A 12,604-nucleotide genomic window follows, 5' to 3' on the forward strand; every position below is an offset into this window, starting at 1 on the left:
GTGCTCTCTGACCAAAGTGCAGGAGTTGTACATGTACAGGTTTTAAAGCGTACCAAGATCTGTTCTGTCAGTAGCAAGGCAGTTGTGTATTTATCATGATGTCTCTGCTCACGAAATGGAGACCTGTGACTTTCATCGCAGTGAGGCGAATGGTGGCCTGTGTCATGTCATCATGACATATTTTCATCCTACAAAGACCTGTTCCTGTCCATCACAGAATCTGATTCCTGGTACAAAGTGGATGCCCAACCAATCACATGTACGTGTACATAGATTTTTGTGTTGTTTTGCTTGGGGATTCAAGCAAGATATTTGACAATTGGTCAAAATGGGATTAGTAAGGGTAATAAGCCCAATGCCGTAATTGTTTCTAAAGACTACCATAATATTTGTGGCTTACTGTGAAAGCTGACTATGCAAAACATGTGTTAACTTTTCCCAATTGTTCAATTTTTTATACAAAAGAGTTCACTGTTTTGAGGGATAGGCAAAGGGCTTTGGATTTTGGTTGATATAGGCCTACATGTAATTCCACAGATCATGTACATGTAGAAAGGTTGCACTGGCTCCCTGGAATGGCCTCACATCAGGGTGTTGGTTTGGGGACACATGTAAACCCCCTGCTGACGGAGACAGTGACTTAAGTTTTTGTGTAAAATGGTTTACATGGTTTTGTTGTTACCTAAACGTGTGGATTTACAATGTACCTGTCTGTGTACTGCTCCAGCTTCTTATCTTTTTTCAACTAAAATTGTAAAGTATTTATCATATTCAATATGGCCGTTTCATAATACATGTAGTGCACCACCAATTGTTTACAACACATTTGCCAATCATAACACGCAAAATTGGTCAACCCTTTCCAAACACGCATTGGGTGGACGAATTTTGCGCATTGTGATAGGCCAATGGGTTGCAAACTCTTGGTGGCGCCCTATTGTGAAACAGCTGTATTGCATGTATATATGTAATTGATGATGAGGGTAATGTGTTGAGCAATTTGTTAAATATGTAAAATGTGTTTGATCTGGGAGCATTGATTTCTTATACACTGCTAAAAAAGTTAAGGACCATATTTTTCTTATAATTTTTTTCCAAGCAATTGGTGGGGTCAAGTTCTGTGATTGTCTAAATGGTGTTCTCATTGGAATAAAAAAAAATTCAAATGTTTCAAAACGTCAAATGCACATCTTCAGCAGTAAAATATCTTGTACAAGAATAGTATACACAAAATAAAAAGTGGTCCTTAACTTTTTTTAGTCATGTATGTGAAAAAGTAGTCTGTCAAAGAAGCTTAAACAGCTGTCATTGGGAAATGCTTGGAGGCAAACACACCAGGGGCCAATTTCATAGAACTGCTTAAGTACAGAATTCGCCTAAGCGCGAAAAAACCTTGCTTAATAAACAAAGGTTACCAGCTCAAACTCTGTGATTGTTATGCTAGCCAAAAGACAGGTAAATGTCATTCCAAAACAATATACCGATACATCACAAGACGTTTTGGCTGGTAACCTGATTTGTCAAGCAAGGTTTTTTCAAACTTAAACAAATTTTTTGCTTAAGCAGCGCTATGAAATTGGCCCCAGTCCTCCTCTATTGTTTGCATCACATTTCAGTCAATAATGACAGGCTCAAAATGACTAGGATGATGAAAAGAAGGACCAGTATGCTTTCTGCCACCAAGCATTTCAAGTCAACATACATTAACAAGTATATTTTTCAAGATGTATTTTTGCGTTGGGGAGATGTTAATTATCTATAACAGGTTTTGCCCTTACCCAACGTGCTTGTTAATATATACGTTGGGTAAGGGCAAAACCTGTTAATACATAATGTATATTTTTCTTTCAATTAGAGGCTCTTCAGCTGACGGTGAAAATTCAGTTGTACTGAATGTCAGTGATGTGACATTTCTCATTTTAAGGCCCTGTCACACAAGAGCTGAAAACATGGGCAGGTCCTGTGAATGTCACAAAGGCAGGGATATTGTGTCGCTTGAAAGTACATCCCTGTCACCAAATTCTATAGGTGGCGTGCGTTGTTGCACGGAATCACTTGCATAAAGACGTGAAGTTGGCGGGAAAGTCGCTGCTATGGTACGTGTTCTGTAGTATTCCACCGTTCAAAGAGTTTCATATATACGTACAAATGTAACCTTTGACCACCTGATGCAAATATGGCAAAATGAAGGAACGTGCTGCATTGTACCGAGTGGGAGCCTGAAATGAAATCGGAGACACCTGTAGATGTAGACTCGGTGCCAACAATCGCAGATACAAGTATGTACCTGACTTTCCAGCAGTTGTGTGAAAGAGCCTTCTTACTGCAGTCAGTCCGTATACTGGTACATGTTGTTAATGTAATAATCATACCTGGTCACATGCCAGTTATTTGAAAGGGATCCCTTGTCCATGCTGCATGTAGACATGTATACAATACTTTTAATGCAATCTGTGCTTGAGTAGCATTTCACAGTTTTATGCATTGCTGTATACTGAGTAACTGATAATATATTGTATATTGTACTGAATGTTTATGGCAGTAAAGGCGTGGTCATGAGCTCTGCTCATACATGTGTACATGTACACACCATATTTCTTGATCCATCCCATTTCAGAGTTCACGCTTTTGAGGATGGGTGTTTTTATTAAACATGTTAAAACGGATTTGATTTTGTCTTAGTACAGTACATGTATGTTCAGTCTTAGAGAATATTGGTATGAAGAAAGTCTGCCACTGTCTCCCTGGAATGGCCTCGCATCAGGGTGATGGGGGTTTTTATGTAAAATGTTCAATACTGAATTTTAGCATTACCAATGTACATGTACATGCAAGTATCCATTTACAGCTTCATCTTAATATTTTTAAACTAAAATACCGGTAGTAAAACACTTTTTCATTTCAAATGTTCAGTACTGGGTTTTAGCATTACTAATGTAAGTATGAATTTACAGCTTGAAATTAATATTTTAAAGTGAAATACTCAACTATTTCTACCATATTAACTACATGTACATGTATCTTAACTATCTAACATATTGGTATCATTTATGAATTAATGATTCCTAATGTCAAATTAAATATTATCCTACTGTTTAAATGTTTTATTTGAAACCACTAAAAGCGGGAATGAAAGTGGCTTTAAACAATGACATGTTGACAATTTGAACAAAAAGAAAATGTGAGGAAACCACTGGCAACTGGCATATGGAGAGACTTGGCAGGAAAACATGCCAGTAACAGTACTCACATACATGTACATGTACGTGTACCTATTGGTTGCATTACATTTGAGGTAATGTGGACATGCTCAAAAAACCTCCAACATCTGAAAGGAACAACATACATAAAGTGGAATGCTGCTATAACAAGCTCCATTATACCAAGCAATAAGGGATACCAAGCAAATTTTCTGTGCATTTTTACCGAGAATGAGCATTTGTTTTTTAAGTAGCTACTGGATAATAATGTCTGAAAGTTTTGGAAAATCATCCTTGTAAAGAAGCAACGATCAACACGCAGCGCGGTTCGTTTTGTTCGTGGATGGATGTACGTATATATCTGCATTACTTGGGCGCGTGCATAAGCAACCATGTAAACCAACAACCACGCGCGTGAATATACGGGTAACTCCAATGCGGAAAATCTTGCTCCGTGTTATCGCTGGAAGGCAAGAAATTTGACCTTGAAATTACAAACCCAAACAGAAAATGCATGTGCAGATATACGTGGAAAACTTTGTTGAATATTTTGCTGGTTTTGATTATTTTCTACAATCCGAAAACTTAAACTTTTGCATTAGAAGTGTTGGACCAAAATCTTCATGCTGAAACATTTGAGACGAGCCCACCACAGGTTTGAACGTGCACATATGTGACCGAGAACCGCTATACAAAATGCCTGCTATAACTAACATTTTCAGTCCCCGTCGTGTTCGCGGTAGCAACATTCCACTATGTATAATTTCAATCACCAAGCATCTGAATAGCTCCACGGTGTTGACATTCATGTACGTGTACATGTCAGTTTTTCACTCAGTGGGCCCTTAATTAAGCTGATCAACTTTTATCAAAGAAAGTGATACGCAAGTGTACTAATTGTAGTATTGGTGTCTCTGACAATATGCATATCTCAACAGGATTACTTCCTGAATTCTGAAGTGGCATTCACTGTTTGAAATCGGTTTCCTAACTGTTAACACATAGTCAAACATTGTACTCATTGGTCATTATACATGTAGTAGAATTGATATAGCATAACGTCTGTAAACGATCCATTGTGGTGAATGGCAATGGTGTGATATTTCTTTTTTTTGAGGCCCTTTTACCCGAGCACTGAAAACACAGGTTGGTTGCAATCAAATCAAATGTCACAAACAGGATATCATGTGTAAAAGTATGGTATGTGTACACCCATTCGGGTCCTGTGAGCTCGTCACAAGGACATCCTCCACAATTTTGTTTTAATCCGTACGGTGGTCAGTGGAATTTGTTGTGTGAATGCAAAACGTGAGTTTTATGAGGGTACTGTGCGTAGAAGTCCCATTAGGCGTGCATAACTGTGTTATTTCCCATGCATCACGGTATTTCCTGGCGGGGTGTCAACTGGTCTCTGTGACGTCGTTTTAAACCTTGTGCTTGTGGACTGCCTGCTCCAGTTTCTTTCGGATGTGTTTTTTCGCCATAAGGTCGATAAGATCATTAATTCTTCAAAAGTCTAACCTTCTTTTTTTGTTTTTCATCCGTGCTGTGAATGTTTAAAGACGTACGTGTATTCTTCAGAAACATAATATGAAAAGACTTGAATAAAAAAGTATGTGCCCTTGGGAAAATTGCTTAATGTCCCATTAATTCAACTGTTCAAAGAATATCACCGTACAAATGCAACCAAACTAGGGAAGTTCGCTTACGCGCTGAGTTGTACACATACCATTAGAAAGCATGTGACAAAATCTGAGGCATCCTTTGATGTCAAGACACCTACAGTCGCACTAGCCATTGCAGATGTGTTTCCAGTGCTCATGTGGAAGGGTCTTGAGGCAATCAGTCCATTCCATTAATTTTGCAATGATTATACTTGTTTGCATACGTGAATATGGAGTTTGAAAGTGATCCCTCGCCCTGGGCCAAGCTGCTGGTTGACACATATTAAATGTACACGGACTAGTATTTGCACCACAGTCGTTAATTGAATGCACTGTGAGCATTTACATTAACTGAATTATACTAAGTAACTGATGTGAGCACGGCACTGTACATGCACAGGGTATGAAGGAAATATAATGATCTCCAATAAGTACCGCCAATCTGTTTCATTGCTTTGGGGGATTGTGGTCCTTGTGAAAGCGGGTTTGATTTGGTTAATGTATACATGTACGAGTATAGTTTCTTAGAACATAGAAAAATGCTACTGTCTCCCTGGAATGGCCTCACATCAGGGTGTTGGATGGGGAATAAACCCCAGCTGACGGAGACAGTGACTTTGTTTTTCATGTAAAATGTTCAATATGGGTTTTAATTTGACATGTCCATCTGTGCACAGCTCCAAGTAAATGTTTTTGAACTTAGTTTATAAAGCATTTTATCATCTGCCCAAATGTGTAATAATTGAGTTGTAATTCAGTGACAATGACACGTTACAGTAAGTGATTTAAAAAATGATAGTGTGCTTAATCTGGGAGCATTAATTTCCAATAAATGAAAATCTACTCTGTCAACAGAAAATCCATGCTTTACCCATCGAAGGGGATAGGTCTTATGACACCACAAGAAAATGCATTTAATATTTGTGTGTTTTAAAGCACCGCATTCATAGACCCTACTTGATATACACGTAAGCAAGAAGTAATGGTACGGTACATGCATGTACACGTACGTCTATTTGAATGAATGATTTTGTTGAAAATTTCCCGACAGTCTTCTAACCTTCATGTACCTACGAGAAATGGAAGATAACAAAAATAGGGGATGCCACGTGAATGGTCTTTGGTTGAGGTGTCTTGGTGCTTTGCTCATGTACCAGTACAATAGACTCTGGTTATTCTACATGTACATAGTTGTATAAGCCTTTGGCAGTTAAATTTGAATAAAATTATGGACACCTAGTTATATAAATCTGATTGCACATAAACCAATTTGAATTCACCAGACTAATGATACTGTTGCTATACTGGTACCTACTGATTTGGGGAAAGCTTTTACATAGGAACCACCATCCCCGGAATGGACTGGTTCCTTTGTACCCTTCTTATCCATTGAAAATGGTGTATTTGTGCAAGGCATCTCATATGTGGGTCATTCCATGAGGATGGGGCACAAGTTGTAATGGTGTCATTTGTTACATGGGTTCAATGAAAATGAACAGCTATTACCCTGCATGTGGATTCCAAATCAACATTGCCATAATGTACACCTTGCAAGGCTGAATGCGGAGGTGTGTGTTATTTTTACAGAGTAAATAACCTACTCCAAAGGTCATGACAGGTGGTTAATGTTTTGGATGTAACAAGGACACCGTCACAAATTGTTCCCCAACCTCATGGAATGACCCGTGTAACTAAAGCAAAAGCTGGCCCTGAATCACAACAGTATCTTTAGTATGCCACATTAAAATTATTATGTTCAAGGCATGTGAATTTAAAGAATTCAGTGTACCAGATTTTATTCAAATTTAACTTTAAAAAAGTCTTATTCAGCATGATGAAGGTCTGAAGTCTTTAAAAATTCAAATTGTTCTGAATGTCTGTCATGTGACATTGCTAATGTGAGGAATCAATACCATTTTCCCTAAATGTCCTCGATTGTTTAGCCATTCGAAGAGGACTGATGAGTAATTTGGCTGTTATAATCGTGCCTGGTTCCGTAATTTAAAGGGAACTCATGGCCAATGTGTGATAGATACTGGTACGTACCGGTACATGTATATATACTCCTCTTGAATGCCCTTTGCCGTTTATATGTTCTAGTAAATTTAAATTGTTTATACTGAGTAACTAATGTTAGCAAGTCATACATGTATGTAGGGGAGAAAGGCTAAAATCGTTCTACTCGATCTCTCTATCCATTCCAAAAACAGAGTACATGTATATTACTTTGGGGGATTGTGTGGGTTATTTAATGGGTCGGGATTTTGGTTAAAGTACTTACAGTTTCAGAGAACTAAACATGTATGAAAGTATTCACTGTCTCCCTGGAATGGCCTCACATCAGGATGTTGATTGGGGATAAACCCTGGCTAACAGAGACAGTGACTTTGCCTTTCATTAAAAATTCAGATAAAGGTTTTAATATCCAACTTTACCCACATAAAGTTCCAATTATTTTATTTAAACTTAAGATATGACATGTCATTGTACATTATGAAATAATGATGACATTGATATGCGTCATTCCACGAAGTTCGGGTACAGTTTGTGACAGCGTCCCATGTTACATCAGTGAAAATAGACATCTTTTTGTCCTGCATGTGGATTCTAAATTGACATTGTTCTAAATCTTGCTAGGTTCTTGTAGTGGTGTGCTTCATCTTTGCCGAATAATAATGACTTAATCTGTTGTAATGTGAAAATAATGGGCAATAAAAGTTACCGATGTAACAAGGGACGCCGTCACAAACTGTGCCCCAACTTCATGGAATGACCCATATCCATTGACATGGTAAGTAGTTTCAAAAAAGTAGATTGGTTTAGTCCAAGAGTTTACACTGAATGTTGCAAGGGGACCTGATCCTGCCAAGAGGAATGAAGGGGGTCAGCAGTGTGGATCACAGTCTGATCCAGATCTGATCCAGATCTGATCCTCCTTTCCTGACCCCCCTTTCAGGGAGGATCAGATCCTGGTCTGATTCCCCAATATCTGAATGTAAATCAAAAGACGCCACAATTTGACCCAACCATGTCTGGGTTGCGTGGCATAGTTGAGTTTTGATGTGCGTTAAATTCGCGAAAATAGTTCATTTGAGGAATGGCGTATGCTGTGCTGATCCCCCCACCATCCAGTACACAGTGTACATGTAAATGTGTGGTTGGTGCTGTACTGTGCCCACTACAGTACCATGTACCAGTACATGTACAATATACATTGTAGTGGGTCCTCTGTGCGGGACCAGACCATACCATGCCGTTTTTTCGCGTTCACCCTCAAGACTTTCCCTTAACAATTCAAAAACTCCCCTAAGATTTTACGACCGCTTTTTTTTCGCGCTTTTATTCAGTGAATTAAGTCTGTGTTCTTTACTGTTCTTACCATTTTATTTCAAATAAATCAGAAGATGCTCCAAAAAATTGTCGTGGTCAGTGTTTACAGTTATGGCTTGTGATATGGGAAGTGACTGTGAAACGATGATGCGATGTTGAGTACCATACGTGTATTAATATTCGTGGATATTTGGGCCCAACATTGAGAAAAACATTTAGTGAATGACAATAATCCCTAGAGGTCTCATAGTAATAGTGCTGAAGATACATGTACAACAAAGTCACTGGCAAAGAAAGTAAAGCTGAAATTTTTCCACCGATTGTATAGCACGCGAAAAGTGACCTCAAGTACGACAATAGCCCATACTCGGTGACCTTCCTTTCGTTGTAACGGGTGGATCGAAGCAGTAGCGGGATCAAGTATAAATGCAGCACAGCTTATTTGCCATTAGCCTCCCTTTGGTTTTATCACCCTCGCAAAATGTGATCGTCCCGAGCAATATTCAGTGTAATGTGATCTGAGTGATGTCGTGGAAACAGAAATACAGGGTACCAGTTCTTTTTATTGTTTGCATTATGTTTGAGGTACATGTTCTCGTAATGGGCACAGGCTCAAACTGATGTCAACAGTAAAAAGGGACAGCTGTGTCCACTTCTAATTGTCTCAATAGTCAGCCACTACTCACATTTTTATAACTTGTCTCTCAGCCATTCATCTGACCGACTCCTCAAACATGTCAAATGTACCTATTCAAAATCTGTACTTCTATATGCTGTTTCAGATTCATTAAACATGGAATTTTACTCTGCATTTTTACAGCAGCATTCAAAGGTCCGAATAAAATGTAAGCCTCGATGTAGTCAAGTGCATCTCTTCTTTCACAAGACCAGTCATTACAGTGAACAAGGACAAAGTGAAGCTTAATAGACAGCTAATCTGAACAGCAATGAGTTGTGTGACTTATTATGGACCTATGATGGACTTACAATAGACTCGCCTAGACTGCATGACTGGCCAAAAGCCATTGGTGTCAGATGTTGCTTGTAAGATAATTAGTTCAGGCCATAAACATTGTAAATAGCAGACAACTAATCAGAGCTGGACACGGTGCATGGTTTGAAAGCAACTTGTATGTACATGTAGAATATCATTTGGCTGAACTTAACTGCAAGTTGACTTACATGTACTTGAATCTCTACTTGAATATACAGATTTAGTTATTTCGCATGCTAAAGTATGCTGAGTATCTAATGCGAGCAAGTTACATACATGTTTTGAGCATGAGTTCCTCAGATCACTTGCTGTTGCATGACCTGGGAATTTGGTCCCTTGTTTGGATGGAATAATGATCCGAATGGTACCCCTTTCCCTTGCAATACTTGGTCATGAGCTCTCTTTATGATGCCTTATTGTTTCCTTTCAGTTTCATTCTACAGTTCCCGAAACCTTTGGATTTCTTCAGCTTCCCTTTGTTTCCTTCTGCAAGCATGCATACACAGTCTAGCTCCTCATTGACATTCCTTGTTTTTCCTGAAGACGGACAGATTACACTGTTCGAAACGTCGAGTTATTCCCCGGTTCTTCTCAGAACCACACATACTCAAAGAAGAGATAAATACATGGTGTTACCGCAATCTTTACTACAGATCTAGTTTCTTTCACCATGAAAACCTTTAAGTCTTACATTCCTTGTTTTGTCTGATGCACACGCACTGTACATGTAAATCTTTAGTTATGCCAGGAACAGAGGAACCTGAGTGAGTTGGGTCTTGATAAGCACAAGAACAAAAGAATGCACTGTATGCATAAATGTACAAATACAATATACCTCATATATCAATGTACAATGTATGTACTTTGCCAGACCTGGATAGGCATAACGGGACATTAATGTAGCACTTGAACTGTCCTATGGCTATGGCTTTACTGAGCTGAAATTAAGTCTACTAGCAGGTAATCTTCCTATGAAGAATCAAATGGAAAGCCAATTCTTTGTGGGCAAAAGTTCATGCTGGAACTCAGTCTTTCAAAAACTGATATACATTTATACATGTAGGTGTAAAGAGGAAGACCTCTCTGAGTTGGGTCAGTATTTTAATGAGCCTGTTTTATGCAAATGACATGAATATAAAAATGCTCAGATTAAGCGACTTCATATTAACGCTTGTTACATGCTTATACGTGTAACTTAATAACCCGACCAAAATGGAAGATTGGAATTTGATGGAGGGAATCTTGATGAATCAGCTACAATGTAGACATACATCTCTTTTTAATATGTATAGGGTCCTGGAAGTTTTTTATAGATTCAATTTGTGGAACTAAATGTATTCTTTTATCTCTTCTGGCAGTTGAAGGGTTTTCACTGACAGGTGGAGTACCACAATTGTAAAACTCTGTAGGTACTGGCACTCTACATCTCTCAGGGTCTTACTGGTACCTCAAGTCAGCCGGATGTAATGTTATACATGTAGATGATGTGGGTCACTTCATTTCTTTGTCCTTGACTTGCACATATTCACAATTTATTTTTGGCTATCGTTGGACTGATTTCATTGGTTATCTCACCATTATAATCACCAACGGGAGGAGAGAACTGGCCGGGTCTAATAACATATTTTACATTGTCAGTGGCATGATGCAACACAAGCTCTTGCAACTTTCCAAGGACATGATACAATTGGTCTGGCTTGGGTCTGTGGTGGAAGTGGCTGTGACAATATTTATTGGGTTAGACTTGGCAAATGCTTCACTGGGAGACTTAACTTCTGCAAGCTAATCATTGGAAAACAGTATGTTGTGCATTATCTTCATACCGAAGCTTGTAAAGCCTTGAGACTTGGGTATAAACTACTGGTACTTGTTTTTCGACATGTCGGTTCTTTGGCCAAACTTCCCCCAGAAGCTATTCAATATGAGTTTTGCAAGTGCTTATAGTCTTGATTTTTTTCTACTGTGATACTATTAAATCAATTCCACTTGGGTTGCTCCACATCTCCTCCTTGGCTTGTAAGTACCGGTATTCTCGAAGGTTTTTTTGCACATGTGTAATTGCCATCTTTTGGACTGGTTTCAGACTGATGTGTGTTGTACATGTGAATGGTACCAATAGTTGCAATTGAAAGGATTGAAAGTGAATTTGGGGTGTTTCAAGCAAATGGTCATGATGGTTAGGCCCAACTGTTATTTAGCTCATTAAAAATTCTATTTAAATCAAAAAAATCTTATTTAAATAAAAAATCTTTGTGTGTGTGTGTTTTTTTAAATCATGATTTTATCAACCCTGCCTAGAAGAGAGAGCTTGCCAGTCTAACAACATATTTTGCACTGTCAGAGGCACGATATAACACAAGATTTTGCAAGTACACCATAAAATTTATGATCTGGCTTGTTCAATGTGTGGTGTGAGCTCTCAAAATTGAGGGCGGTGTTTCATGTAAGATGACACAAAACAGCTGTCAGTTTTTCACGAATAGATGGATCAGCAGGTACCCTTTGTCATCTGAACGAGACATATACACGTACATGCTGAAGTCTGGGTGCGAACTACTAGACAGGCTCTCTGCAAAAGCTACATGTACCATTAATGAACCATGCAAAGGAGTCTGTATAGTGTGCAAGTCCAGCAAAAATTCAGGAAAGACAAGTCCCCAATTGTTTCCTGTGAAGTCTGGTACCCCATGGCCCACATTGTACTGTAAGCAAAAAAAAAACAGTTACTGGTATTTAATATTTCTCGTGTTCTTTCATCCAACAAAAGCAATGACATTGAGGAACACGGCATTACAGTGTGCAAGCACGAACATCGCCTACCGATACGCATACATAGATGCATACATAATATGTTTGATAAGAGCAAATGGAGGTGTATGCATAGTCTGGGATTTATAGGAAAACAGTACGCTTTTTTGTTTTAGCAATTTCCATGTTTGCCTGAAAGTGGGATCAAGCAGTATTCAATGTTTGTCTTTACAGTCTTTGATTATTCAAGTAGGTTGTTCTCATGCAGTTTTCTGCCACCTGCTTGGGGTATACGTGTAGACATGTACATGTACGTGAACACCATCTTCACTAGCTGGTGGGTGTCCATGCCATCTTGACGCATTCTGAAGACTTGGTTGACCCTGTCACCGGCAAGCTGTATCTCTACATGCAGCATCTCAAGGTAGACCCTCTTGGTGATATCATTGGTCCTTTTGTTAAGAACTTTACAGCTTACTTTGTCTCTTGCCCCGAAACAGAAGTACGTTTTGCTGCACAAGTCCACAATGCCATCCCCCTTCCGCCCAACCTTGAATAGCCAAGGCTGTCAAGGGGTTAGGGGTGTCGTCACGTGGGAACCATGCAGGGCGATTTGTACCATGGGTACATGTACTAGTACTTGTCCCGCAGCTATAGTTCATGTCAAC

At 38.9% G+C, this 12,604-nt stretch overlaps 1 long non-coding RNA gene across 6 annotated transcripts in view; it reads left to right on the forward strand.

The window, feature by feature from the left end:
• Positions 1-12,604, forward strand: part of LOC110973222 (uncharacterized) — a 55,173-nt gene that overhangs the window by 12,430 nt on the left and 30,139 nt on the right. The window contains exon 1 of one of the 6 annotated variants that reach the window (XR_015424452.1): positions 891-2,279. The exons of the other annotated variants lie outside the window; for them this stretch is intronic. This is a non-coding gene — a long non-coding RNA (uncharacterized LOC110973222). Of the gene's footprint in view, positions 1-890; positions 2,280-12,604 lie in introns of those variants that run through there. 6 annotated transcript variants of the gene reach the window in all.

Source organism: Acanthaster planci, linkage group LG02 (assembly GCF_054643075.1).
Source record: "Acanthaster planci isolate LZ-2023a linkage group LG02, COTS_SCS, whole genome shotgun sequence".
Lineage (NCBI taxonomy): Eukaryota > Metazoa > Echinodermata > Asteroidea > Valvatida > Acanthasteridae > Acanthaster > Acanthaster planci.